Source organism: Stenella coeruleoalba (genome assembly GCF_951394435.1).
Source record: "Stenella coeruleoalba genome assembly, chromosome: 6".
In the NCBI taxonomy this organism is placed as follows: Eukaryota; Metazoa; Chordata; class Mammalia; order Artiodactyla; family Delphinidae; genus Stenella; species Stenella coeruleoalba.
The window spans coordinates 23,179-36,925 of NC_137151.1; positions in this window are offsets into that span (position 1 = coordinate 23,179).

The following is a 13,747-nucleotide window of genomic DNA, read 5'->3' on the forward strand; positions in this document are numbered from 1 at the left end:
ATTGGAGAGGTTCGGTGAGCAAATGAAGACCCTTTGAAGTCATATTGCATGGTACACATTCCACGGGTCTCAACTCTCCAGGTTTAAGGGATTCTTCCTTCAGCTAAAACATGCATGTGGAACCCAGAGTATGATCCACCCTAACCCTTCCCCAAAGCCTTACCTTAACCCATTCCCTAGTCCTAACCCGTACGCTAACACTAACCCATGCCCTCACACGTACGCTCACCCTAAACCGATTTCGTACCCGCACCTGGACCCTAAAACGTACTCAAACCCTAACCCTAACCCTAGCCCGAACCCTAACTCTAACACTTCCCCGGAGCCTTCCCCTCACCCGTCACCTAATCCTAACCCGAACGCTAACACTAAACCGTGCCCTCACACATACGCTCCCCCTAAACCGTTGTCATACCCTCATCTGGACCCTAAACCGTCCCCGTCACCTACCCCTAACCCTAGACCGAACCCTAACCCAAACTCTTCCCCGAAGCCTTCCACTCACACGTCCCCTAATCCTAACCCGTACGCTAACACTAACCGGTGCCCTCACACGTACGCTCCCCCTGAAACGTTGTCATACCCTCACCTGGACCCTAAACCGTCCCCGTTCCCTAACCCTAAACTTACCCCGAACCCTAACCCTAACCCTTCCCCGGAGCCTTCCCTTCACCCGTCCCCTAATCCTAACCCGTATGCAAACAGTAACCCGTGCTCTCACACGTACGCTCCACCTAAACCGTTGTCGTACCCTCACCTGGACCTTAAACCGTCCCCGTCCCCTAACCCTAAGTCTAGCCCGAACCCTAACCCTAACTCTTTCCTGAAGCCTTCCCCTCACCCGTCCCCTAATCCTAAGCCGTACGCTAACATTTACCCATTCCCTCACACGTACGATCCCCCTAAACCGTTGTCGTACCCTCACCTGGACCCTAAACCGTCCCCGTCCCCTAACGCTAACCGTAGCCTAAACACTAACCCTAACCCTTCCCCGAAGCTTTCCCCTCTCACGTCCCCTAATCCTAACCCGTACGCTAACACTAACCTGTGCCCTCACATGTACCCTACCCCTAAACCGTTGTCGTAACCTGACCTGGACCCTAAACGGTCCCCGTACCCTGACCTTAACCCTAGCCCGAACCCTAACACTAACACTTCCATGAAGCCTTCCCCTCACCAGTCCCCTAATCCTAACCCGTATGCTAACACTATCCCGAGCCCTCACACGTACACTCCCCCTAAACCGTAGTCGTACCCTAACCTGGACCCTAAACCGTCCCCGTCCCATAATCCTAACCCTAGCCCGAACCCTAACCCTAACCCTTCCCCGAAGCCTTCCCCTCACCCGTCCCCTAATCCTAACCCGTACGCTAACACTAACCTGTGCCCTCATACGTACGCTCCTCCTAATCCGTTGTCGTACCCTCACCTGGACCCTAATCTGTCCCCATTCCCGTCCCCTAACCCTAGCCCGAACCCTAATCCTAAACCTTCCCCAAAGCCTTCCCCTCACCCGTCCCCTAATCCTAACCCGTACGCTAACACTAACCCGTGCTCTCACACGTACGCTCCCCCTAAACTGTTGTCGTACCCTCAACTGGACCCTAAACCGTACCCTTCCCCTAACCCTAACCCTAGCCCGAACCCTAACACTAAGCCTTCCCCGAAGCCTTCCCCTCATCTGTCCCCTAATCCTAACCCGTACTCTAACACTAACCCGTGCCCTCACACGTACGCTCCCCCTAAAACGTTGTCGTACACTCACCTGGACCCTAAACAGTCCCCGTCCCCTAACACTAACCCTAGCCCGAACCGTAACCCTAACTCTTCCCCGAAGCCTTCCCCTCAACCGTCCCCTAATCCTAAGCCGTTTGCTAACACTAACCCGTGCCCTCACAAGTACGCTCCCCCTAAACGGTTGTTGTACCCTCACCTGGACCCTAAACCATCCCCGATCCCTAACCCTAACCATAGCCCGAACCCTAACCCTAACCCTTCCCCGAAGCCTTACTTTCACCCGTCCCCTAATCCTAACCTGTACGCTAACACTAACAATTGCCCTCACACGTACGCTCCCCCTAAACCGTTGTCGTACCCTCACCTGGACCCTAAACGGTCCCTGTCCCCTAACCCTAACCCTAGACCGAACCCTAACCCTAACCCTTCTCCGCAGTCCTCCCCTCACCCGTCCCCTAATCCGAACCTGTACACTAACACTAACCCGTGCCCTCACACGTACGCTCCCCGTGAACCGTTGTCGTAACCTCACCTGGACCCTAAACCGTCCCCGTCCGCTAACCCTAACCCTAGCCCGAAACCTAAACCTAACCATTCCCCGAAACCTTCCCCTCATCCATCCCCTAATCCTAACTCCTACGCTAACACTAACCCGTGCCCTCACACGTACGCTCCCACTAAACCGTTGTCGTACACTCACCTGGACCCTAAACCGTCCCCGTCCCCTACCCCTAACCCTAGCCCGAACCCTAAACCTAACACTTCCCCGAAGACTTCCCGTCACCCATACCCTAATCCTAACCCGTACGCTAACACTAAAATGTGCCCTAACATGTACGCTCCCCCTAAACCGTTGTCGTACCCTCACCTGGAACCTAAACCGTCCCCGTCCCCTAACCCTAACCCTAACCCGAACCCTAACCCTAACCCTTCCCCAAAGCCGTCCCCTCACCCGTCCCCTATCATAAGCCGTACGCTAACACTAACCCGTGCCCTCACACGAACGCTCTCCCTGAACCGTTGTCGTACACTCACCTGGACCCTAAACAGTACTCTAACCCTAACCCTAACACTACCCCGAACCCTAACACTAACCATTCCCCGGAGGCTTCCCCTCACCCGTCCCGTAATCCTAACACATATGCTAACACTAAACCGTGCCCTCACATGTACGCTCCCCCTAAACCGTTGTGGTACCCTCACCTGGACCCTAAACCGTCCCCGTCCCCTACCCCTAAAGCTAGCCCGAACCCTAACCCTAACACTTCCCTGAACCCTTCCCCTCACCCATCCCCTAATCCTAACCCGACACTAACACTAAACCGTGCCCTCACAGGTATACTCCTGTTAAACTGTTGTCGTACCCACACCTGGACCCTAAAGCGTCCCCGTCCCCTAACCCTAACCCTAGCCCGAACCCTAACCCTAACACTTCCCCGAAGCCTGACCCTCACCCGTCCCCTAATCCTAACCCCTACGCTAACACTAACCCATGCCCTCAAACGTACGCTCCCCCTAAACTGTTGTCGTACACTCACCTGACCCTAAAGCGTCCCCGTTCCCTAACCCTAACCCTAGCCCGAACCCTAAACCTAACACTTCCCCGAAGACTTCCCCTCACCCGTCCCCTAATCCTAACCCGTACGCTAACATTAACCCGCGCCCTCACACGTACCCTCCCCCTAAAGCGTTGTCGTTCCCTCCCATGGACCCTAAACCGTCCCAGTCCCCTAACACTAACCCTAGCCTGAACCCTAACCCTAACCCTTCCCCGAAGGCTGACCCTCACCCGTCCCCTAAATCTAACCCGTACACTAACACTAACCCACGCCCTCACGCGTACGCTCCCCCTAAAGCATTGTCGTACCCTCCCCTGGACCCTAAACCGTCCCCGTCCCCTAACACTAACCCTAGCCCGAACCCTAACCCTAACCCTTACCCGAAGCCTGACCCTCACCCGTCCCCTAATCCTAACCCGTACGCTAACACTAACCCGCGCCCTCACACGTATGCTCCCCCTAAAGCGTTGCCGTACCCTCCTCTGGACCCTAAACCGTCCCCGTCCCCTAACCCTAACCCTAGCCCGAACCCTAACCCTAACAATTCCCCGAAGCCTGACCCTCACCCGTCCCCTAATCCTAACCCGTACGCTAACACTAACCCGCGCCCTCACACGTACGCTCCCCCTAAAGCGTTGTCGTACCCTCCCATGGACCCTAAACCGTCCCCGTCCCCTAACCCTAACCCTAGCCCGAACCCTAATCCTAACCCTTCCCCGAAGTTTGACCCTCACCCGTCCCCTAATCCTAACCCGTACGCTAACACTAACCCGCCCCCTCACACGTATGCTCCCCCTAAAGTGTTGTCGTACCATCCCCTGGACCCTAAACCGTCCCCGTCCCCTAACCCTAACCCTAGCTCGAACCCTAACCCTAACCCTTCCCCGAAGCCTGACCCACACCCGTCCACTAATCCTAACACGTACGCGAACACTAACACGCGCCCTCACACGTACGCACCCCCTAAAGCGTTGTCGTAACCTCTCCTGGACCCTAAACTGTCCCCGTCCCCTAACCCTAACCCTAGCCCGAACCGTAACCCTAACCCTTCCCTGAAGCCTGACCCTCACCCGTCCCCTAATCCTAACTCGTACGCTAACACTAAACCGCGACCTCACACGTACGCTCCCCCTAAAGCATTGCCGTACCCTACCCTGGACCCTAAACCGTCCCCGTTCCCTAACCCTAACCCTAGCCCGAACCCTAAACCTAACACTTCCCCGAAGCCTGACCCTCACCCGTCCCCTAATCCTAACCCGTACGCTAACACTAACCCGCGCCCTCACACGTACCCTCCCCCTAAAGCGTTGTCGTTCCCTCCCATGGACCCTAAACCGTCCCAGTCCCCTAACCCTAACCCTAGCCCGAACCCTAACCCTAACACTTCCCCGAAGTTTGACCCTCACCCGTCCCCTAATCCTAACCCGTACGCTAACACTAACCCGCGCCCTCACACGTACGCTCCCCCTAAAGCGTTGTGTACCCTCCCCTGGACCCTATACCGTCCCCGTCCCCTAACCCTAACCCTAGCCCAAACCCTAACCCTAACCCTTCCCCGAAGCCTGACCCCCACCCGTCCCCTAATCCTAACACGTACGCTAACACTAACCTGCGCCCTCACACGTACGCTCCCCATAAAGCGTTGTCGTACCCTCCCCTGGACCCTAAACCGTCCCCGTCCCCTAACACTAACCCTAGCCCGAACCCTAACCCTAACCATTCCCCGAAGCCTGACCCTCACCCGTCCCCTAATCCTAACCCGTACGCTAACACTAAACAGCGCCCTCACACGTACGCTCCCCCTAAAGCGTTGTCGTACCCTCCCCTGGACCCTAAACCGTCCCCGTCCCCTAACAATAGCCCAAACCCTAACCCTAACAGTTCCCCGAAGCCTGACCCTCACCCGTCCCCTAATCCTAAACCGTACTCTAACACCAACGCGCGCCCTCACACGTACGCTCCCCCTAAAGCGTTGTCGTACCCTCCCCTGGACCTTAAACCGTCCCCGTCCCCTAACGCTAACCCTAGCCCGAACCCTAACCCTAACCCTTCCCCGAAGCCTGACCCTCACACCTGCCCTAATCCTAACCCGAACGCTCACACTAACCCGCGCCCTCACACTTACGCTCCCCCTAAAGCGTTTTCGTACCCTCCCCTGGACCCTAAGCCGTCCCCGTCCCCTAAACCTAACCCTAGCCCGAGTCCTAACCCTAACCCTTCCCCGAAGCCTGACCCTCACCCGTCCCCTAATCCTAACCCGTACGCAAACTCTAACCCGCGCCCTCACACGTACGCTCCCCCTAAAGCGTTGTCGTACCCTCCCCTGGACTCTAAACTGTCCCGTCCCCTAACCCTAACCCTAGCCCGAACCCTAACCCTAACCCTTCCCCGAAGCCTGACCCCCACCCGTCCCCTAATCCTAACCCGTAAGCGAAAACTAACCCGCGCCCTCACACCTACGCTCCCCCAATTCGTTGCCGTACCCTCCCCTGGACCCTAAACCGTCCCCGTCCCCTTACCCTAACCCTAGCCCGAACCCTAACCCTAACCCTTCCCCGAAGCCTGACCCTCATCCGAAACCTAATCCTAACCAGTACGCTAACACTAACCCGCGCCCTCAGACGTACGCTCCCCCTAAAGCGTTGTCGTACCCTCCCATGGACCCTAAACCGTCCCCGTCCCCTAACCCTAACCTTAGCCCGAACCCTAATCCTAACCCTTCCCCGAAGTTTGACCCTCACCCGTCCCCTAATCCTAACCCGTACGCTAACACTAACCCGCGCCCTCACACGTACGGTCCCCCTAAAGCGTTGTCGTACCCTCCCCTGGACCCTAAACCGTCCCCGTCCCCTAACGCTAACCCTAGCCCGAACCCTAACCCTAACCCTTCCCCGAAGCCTGACCCTCACACCTGCCCTAATCCTAACCCGAACGCTCACACTAACCCGCGCCCTCACACTTACGCTCCCCCTAAAGCGTTTTCGTACCCTCCCCTGGACCCTAAGCCGTCCCCGTCCCCTAAACCTAACCCTAGCCCGAGTCCTAACCCTAACCCTTCCCCGAAGCCTGACCCTCACCCGTCCCCTAATCCTAACCCGTACGCAAACTCTAACCCGCGCCCTCACACGTACGCTCCCCCTAAAGCGTTGTCGTACCCTCCCCTGGACTCTAAACTGTCCCGTCCCCTAAGCCTAACCCTAGCCCGAACCCTAACCCTAACCCTTCCCCGAAGCCTGACCCCCACCCGTCCCCTAATCCTAACCCGTAAGCGAAAACTAACCCGCGCCCTCACACCTACGCTCCCCCAATTCGTTGCCGTACCCTCCCCTGGACCCTAAACCGTCCCCGTCCCCTTACCCTAACCCTAGCCCGAACCCTAACCCTAACCCTTCCCCGAAGCCTGACCCTCACCCGAAACCTAATCCTAACCAGTACGCTAACACTAACCCGCGCCCTCAGACGTACGCTCCCCCTAAAGCGTTGTCGTACCCTCCCATGGACCCTAAACCGTCCCCGTCCCCTAACCCTAACCCTAGCCCGAACCCTAATCCTAACCCTTCCCCGAAGTTTGACCCTCACCCGTCCCCTAATCCTAACCCGTACGCTAACACTAACCCGCGCCCTCACACGTACGGTCCCCCTAAAGCGTTGTCGTACCCTCCCCTGGACCCTAAACCGTCCCCGTCCCTTAACCCTAACCCTAGCCCGAACCCTAACCCTAACCCTTCCCCGAAGCCTGACCCTCACCCGTCCCCTAATCCTAACCCGTACGCTAACACTAACCCGCGCGCTCACACGTACTATCCCCCTAAAGCGTTGCCGTACCCTCCCCTGGACCCTAAACCGTCCCCGTCCCCTAACCCTAACCCTAGCCCGAACCCTAACCCTAACCTTTCCTCAAAGCCTGACCCTCACACGTCCCCTAATCCTAACCCGTAGGCTAACACTAAATTGCGCCCTCACATGTACGCTCCCCCTAAAGCGTTGTCGTACCCTCCCCTGGACCCTAAACCGTCCCCGTCCCCTAACCCTAACCCTAGCCCGAACCCTAACCCTAACCCTTCCCCGAAGCCTGACCCTCACCCGTCCCATAATCCTAACCCCTACGCTAACACTAACCCGCGCCCTCACACGTATGCTCCCCCTAAAGCGTTTCCGTACCCTCCCCTCTACCCTAAACCGTCCCCATCCCCTAACCCTAACCCTAGCCCGAACCCTAACCCTAACCCTTTCCCGAAGCCTGACCCTCACCCGTCCCCTAATCCTAACCTGTACGCTAACACTACCCCGTGCCCTCCCATGTACGCTCCCCCTAAAGCGTTTTTGTACCCTTCCCTGGACCCTAAACCGTCCCCGTCCCTTAACCCTAACCCTAGCCCGAACCCTAACCCTAACCCTTCCCCGAAGCCTGAACCTCACCCGTCCCCTAATCCTAACCCGTACGCTAAAACTAACCCACGCCCTCACACGTACGCTCCCCCTAAAGCGTTGTCGTACCCTCCCCTGGACCCTAAACCGTCCTCGTCCCCTAACCCTAACCCTAGCTCGTACCCTAACCCTAACACTTTCCCGAAGCCTGACCCTCACCCGTCCCCTAATCTTAACCCGTACGCTAACACTAACCCGCGCCATCACACGTACGCTCCCCCTAAAGCGTTGCCGTACCCTCCCCTGCACCCGAAACCGTCCCTGTCCCCTAAACCTAACCCTAGCCCGAACCCTAACCCTAACCCTTCCCCGAAGCCTGACCCTCACCCGTCCCCTAATCCTAACCCGTACGCTAACACTAACCCGCGCGCACACACGTACTCTCCCCCTAAAGCGTTGCCGTACCCTCCCCTGGACCCTAAACCCTCCCCGTCCCCTAACCCTAACCCTAGCCCGAACCCTAACCCTAACCCTTCCCCGAAGCCTGACCCTCACCCGTCCCCTAATCCTAACCCGTACGCTAACACTAACCCGCGCCCTCAAACGTACGCTCCCCCTAAAACGTTGCCGTACCCACCCCTGGACCCTAAACCATCCCCGTCCCCTAACCCTAACCCTAGCCCGAATCCTAACCCTAACCCTTCCCCGAAGCCTGACCCTCACCCGTCCCCTAATCCTAACCCGTACGCTAACACTAACCCGCGCCCTCACACGTACGCTCCCCTTAGAGCGATGCCGTACCCTCCCCTGGACCCTAAACCGTCCCCGTCCCCTAATCCTAACCCTAGCCCGAACCCTAACCCTAATCCTTCCCCGAAGCCTGACCCTCACCCGTCCCCTAATCCTAACCCGTACGCGAACACTAACCCGCGCCCTCAAACGTACGCTCCCCCTAAAGCGTTGTCGTACCCTCCCCTGGACCCTAAACCGTCCCCGTCCCCTAACCCTAAACGTAGCCCGAACCTTAAACCTAACCCTTCCCCGAAGGCTGACCCTCACCCGTCCCCTAGTCCTAACCCGTACGCTAACACTAACCCGCGCCCTCACACGTACGCTCCCCCTAAAGCGTTGTCGTACCCTCCCTTGGACCCTAAACCGACCCCGTACACTAACCCTAACCCTAGCCCGAACCCTAACCCTAACTCTTCCCCGAAGCCTGACCCTCACCCGTCCCCTAATCCTAACCCGTACGCTAACACTAACCAGCGCCCTCACACGTACGGTCCCCCTAAAGAGTTGTCGTACCCTCCCCTGGACCCTAAACCGTCCCCGTCCCTTAACCCTAACCCTAGGCCGAACCCTAACCCTAAACCTTTCCCGAAGCCTGACCCTCTCCCGTACCCTAATCCTAACCCGTACGCTAACACTAACCCGCGCCCTCACACGTACGCTCCCCCTAAAGCGTTGCCGTACCCTCACCTGGACCCTAAACCGTCCCCGTCCCCTAACCCTAACCCTAAACCTAGCCCGAACCTTAACCCTAACCCTTCCCCGAAGACTGACACTCAACCGTCCCCTAGTCCTAACCCGTAGGCTAACACTAAACCGCGCCCTCACACGTACGCTCCCCCTAAACCGTTGTCGTACCCTCCCCTGCACCCTAAACCGTCCCCGTCCTCTAACCCTAACCCTAGCCCGAACCCTAACCCTAACCCTTCCCCGAAGCCTGACCCTCACCCGTCCCCTAACCCTAACCCGTACGCTAACACTAATCCGTGCCCTCACACGTACGCTCCCCCTAAAGCGTTGCCGTACCCTCACCTGGACCCTAAACTGTCCCCGTCTCGTAACCCTAACCCTAGCCCGAACCCTAACCCTAACCCTTCCCCGAAGCCTGACCCTCACCCGTCCCCTAATCCTAACACGCACGCTAACACTAACCAGCGCCCTCACACGCACGCTCCCCCTAAAGCGTTGCCGTACCCTCACCTGGACGCTAAACCGTTCCCGTCCCCTAACCCTAACCCTAGCCCGAACCCTAACCCTAACCATTCCCCGAAGCCTGACCCTCACCCGTCACCTAATCCTAACCCGTACGCTAACACTAACCCGCGCCCTCACACGCACGCTCCCCCTAAAGCGTTGCCGTACCCTCACCTGGACCCTAAACCGTCCCCGTCCCCTAACCCTAACCCTAGCCCGAACCCTAAACCTAACCCTTCCCCGAAGCCTGACCCTCACCCGTCCCCTAATCCTAACCCGTACAGTAACACTAACCCGCGCCCTCACACGCACGCTCCCCCTAAAGTGTTGCCGTACCCTCACCTGGACCCTAAACCGTCCCCGTCCCCTAACCCTAACCCTAGCCCGAACCCTAACCCTAAACCTTCCCCGAAGCCTGACCCTCACCCGTCCCATAATCCTAACCCGTACGCTAACACTAACCCGCGCCCTAACACGCACGCTCCCCCTAAAGCGTTGCTGTACCCTCACCTGGACCCTAAACCGTCCCCGTCCCCTAACCCTAACCCTAGCCCGAACCCTAAACCTAACCCTTCCCCGAAGCCTGACCCTCACCCGTCCCCTAATCCTAACCCGTACGCTAACACTAACCCACGCCCACACACGCACGCTCCCCCTAAAGCGTTGCCGTACCCTCACATGGACCCTAAACCGTCCCCGTCCCCTAACCCTAACCCTAGCCCGAACCCTAGCCCTAACACTTCCCCGAAGCCTGACCCTCACCCGTCCCATAATCCTAACCCGTACGCTAACACTAACCCGCGCCCTCACACGCACGCTCCCCCTAAAGCATTGCTGTACCCTCACCTGGACCCTAAACCGTCCCCGTCCCCTAACCTATCCCTAGCCCGAACCCTAACCCTAAACCTTCCCCGAAGCCTGACACTCGCCCGTCCCGTAATCCTAACACGTAGACTAACACTAACCCCCGCCCTCACACGTACACTCCCCCTATAGCGTTGCCGTACCCTCACCTGGACCCTAAACCGTCCCCGTCCCCTAACCCTAACCCTAGCCCGAACCCTAACCCTAAACCTTCCCCGAAGCCTGACACTCACCCGTCCCGTAATCCTAACACGTAGACTAACACTAACCCCCGCCCTCACACGTACACTCCCCCTATAGCGTTGCCGTACCCTCTCCTGGACACTAAACCGTCCCCGTCTCCTAACCCTAGCCCTAGCCCGAACCCTAACCCTACCCCTTCCCCGAAGCCTGACCCTCACCCGTCCCCAATCCTAACCCGTACGCTAACACTAACCCACGCCCTCACACGCATGCTCCCCCTAAAGCGTTGCCGTACCCTCACCTGGACCCTAAACCGTCCCCGTCCCCTAACCCTAACCCTAGCCCGAACCCTAACCCTAACACTTCCCCGAAGCCTGACCCTCACCCGTCCCCTAATCCTAACCCGTACGATAACACTAAGCCGTGCCTTCACACGCACGCTCCACCTAAAGCGTTGCCGTACCCTCACCTGGACCCTAAACCGTCCCCGTCCCCTAACCCTAACCCTAGCCCGAACCCTAACACTAACTCTTCCCCGAAGCCTGACCCTCAACCGTCTCGTAATCCTAACCCTTACGCTAACACTAACCCGCGACCCCACACGCACGCTCCCCGTAAAGCGTTGCCGTACCCTCACCTGGACCCTAAACCGTCCCCGTCCCCAACCCTAACCCTAGCCCGAACCCTAACCCTAACCCTTCCCCGAAGCCTGACCCTCAACCGTCCCCTAATCTTAACCCTTACGCTAACACTAACCTGCGCCCTCACACGCACGCTCCCCCTAAAGCGTTGCCGTACCCTCACCTGGATGCTAAACCGTCCCCGTCCCCTAACCCTAGCCCGAAGCCTAACCCTAACCCTTCCCAGAAGCCTGACCCTCACCCGTCCCCTCATCCTATCCCTTACGCTAACATTAACCCGTGTCCTCACATGCACGCTCCCCCTAAAGCGTTGCCGTACCCTCACCTGGACCCTAAACCGTCCCCGTCCCCTAACCCTAGCCCGAACCCTAACCCTAACCCTTCCCCGAAGCCTGACCCTCACCCGTCCCCTAATCCTAACCCGTACGCTAACACTAACCCACGCCCTCACACGCACGCTCCCCCTAAAGCGTTGCCGTACCCTCACCTGGACCCTAAACCGTCCCCGTCCCCTAACCTTAACCCTAGCCCGAACCCTAACCCTAACACTTCCCCGAAGCCTGACCCTCACCCGTCCCCTAATCCTAACCCGTACGCTAACACTATCACGCGCCCTCACACGTACACTCCCCCTATAGCGTTGCCGTACCCTCTCCTGGACACTAAACCGTCCCCGTCTCCTAACCCTAGCCCTAGCCCGAACCCTAACCCTACCCCTTCCCCGAAGCCTGACCCTCACCCGTCCCCTAATCCTAACCCGTACGCTAACACTAACCCGCGCCCTCACACGCACGCTCCCCCTAAAGCGTTGCCGTACCCTCACCTGGACCCTAAACCGTCCCCGTCCCCTAACCCTAACCCTAGCCCGAACCCTAACCCTAACACTTCCCCGAAGCCTGACCCTCACCCGTGCCCTCATCCTAACCCGTACGCTAACACTAACCCGTGTCCTCACACGCACGCTCCCCCTAAAGCGTTGCCGTACCCTCACCTGGACCCTAAACCGTCCCCGTCCCCTAACCCTAACCCTAGCCCGAACCCTAACCCTAACACTTCCCCGAAGCCTGACCCTCACCCTTCCCTTAATCCTAACCCGTACGCAAACACTAACCCACGCCCTCACACGCACGCTCCCCCTAAAGCGTTGCCGTACCCTCACCTGGACCCTAAACCGTTCCCGTCCCCTAACCCTAACCCTAGACCGAACCCTAACTCTAACCCTTCCCCGAAGCCTGACCCTCACCCGTCCCCTAATCCTAACCCGTACGCTAACACTAACCCGCACCCTCACACGTATGCTCCCCCTAAAGAGTTGCCGTAACCACACCTGGACCCTAAACCGTCCCCGTCCCCTAACCCTCACCCTAGCCCGAACCCTAACCGTAACCCTTCCCCGAAGCCTGACCCTCACCCGTCCCCTAATCCTAACCCGTACGCTAACACTAACCCGCGCCCTCACACGCACGCTCCCCCTAAAGCATTGCCATACCCTCACCTGGACCCTAAACCGTCCCCGTCCCCTAACCCTAACCAAGCCCGAACCCTAACCCTAATCCTTCCCCGAAGCCTGACCCTCATCCGTCCCCTAATCCTAACCCGTACGATAACACCTAGCCATGCCCTCACACGCACGCTCCCCCTAAAGCGTTGCCGTACCCTCACCTGGACCCTAAACCGTCCCCGTCCCCTAACCTTAACCCTAGCCCGAACCCTAACCCTACTCCTTCCCCGAAGCCTGACCCTCACCCGTCCCCTAATCCTAACCCGTACGCTAACACTAACCCGCGCCCTCACACGCACGCTCCCCCTAAAGCGTTGCCGTACCCTCACCTGGACCCTAAACCCTCCCCGTCCCCTAACCTTAACCCTAGCCCGAACCCTAACCCTAACCCTTCCCCGAAGCCTGACCCTCACCCGTCCCCTAATCCTAACCCGTACGCTAACAGTAACCCGCGCCGTCACACGTACTCTCCCCCTAAAGCGTTGCCGTACCCTCACTTGGACCCTAAACCGTCCCCGTCCCCTAACCCTAACCCTAGCCCGAACCCTAACCCTAACCCTTCCCTGAAGCCTGACCCTCATCCGTCACCTAATCCTAACCCGTACGCAAACACTAACCCACGCCCTCACACGCACGCTCCCCCTAAAGCGTTGCCGTACCCTCACCTGGACCCTAAACCGTCCCCGTCCCCTAACCCTAACCCTAGACCGAACCCTAACCCTAACCCTTCCCCGAAGCCTGACCCTCACCCGTCCCCTAATCCTAACCCGTACGCTAACACTAACCCGCACCCTCACACGTATGCTCCCCCTAAAGAGTTGCCGTAACCACACCTGGACCCTAAACCGCCCCCGTCCCCTAACCCGAACCCTAGCCCGAACCCTAACCGTAACCCTTCCCCGAAGCCTGAC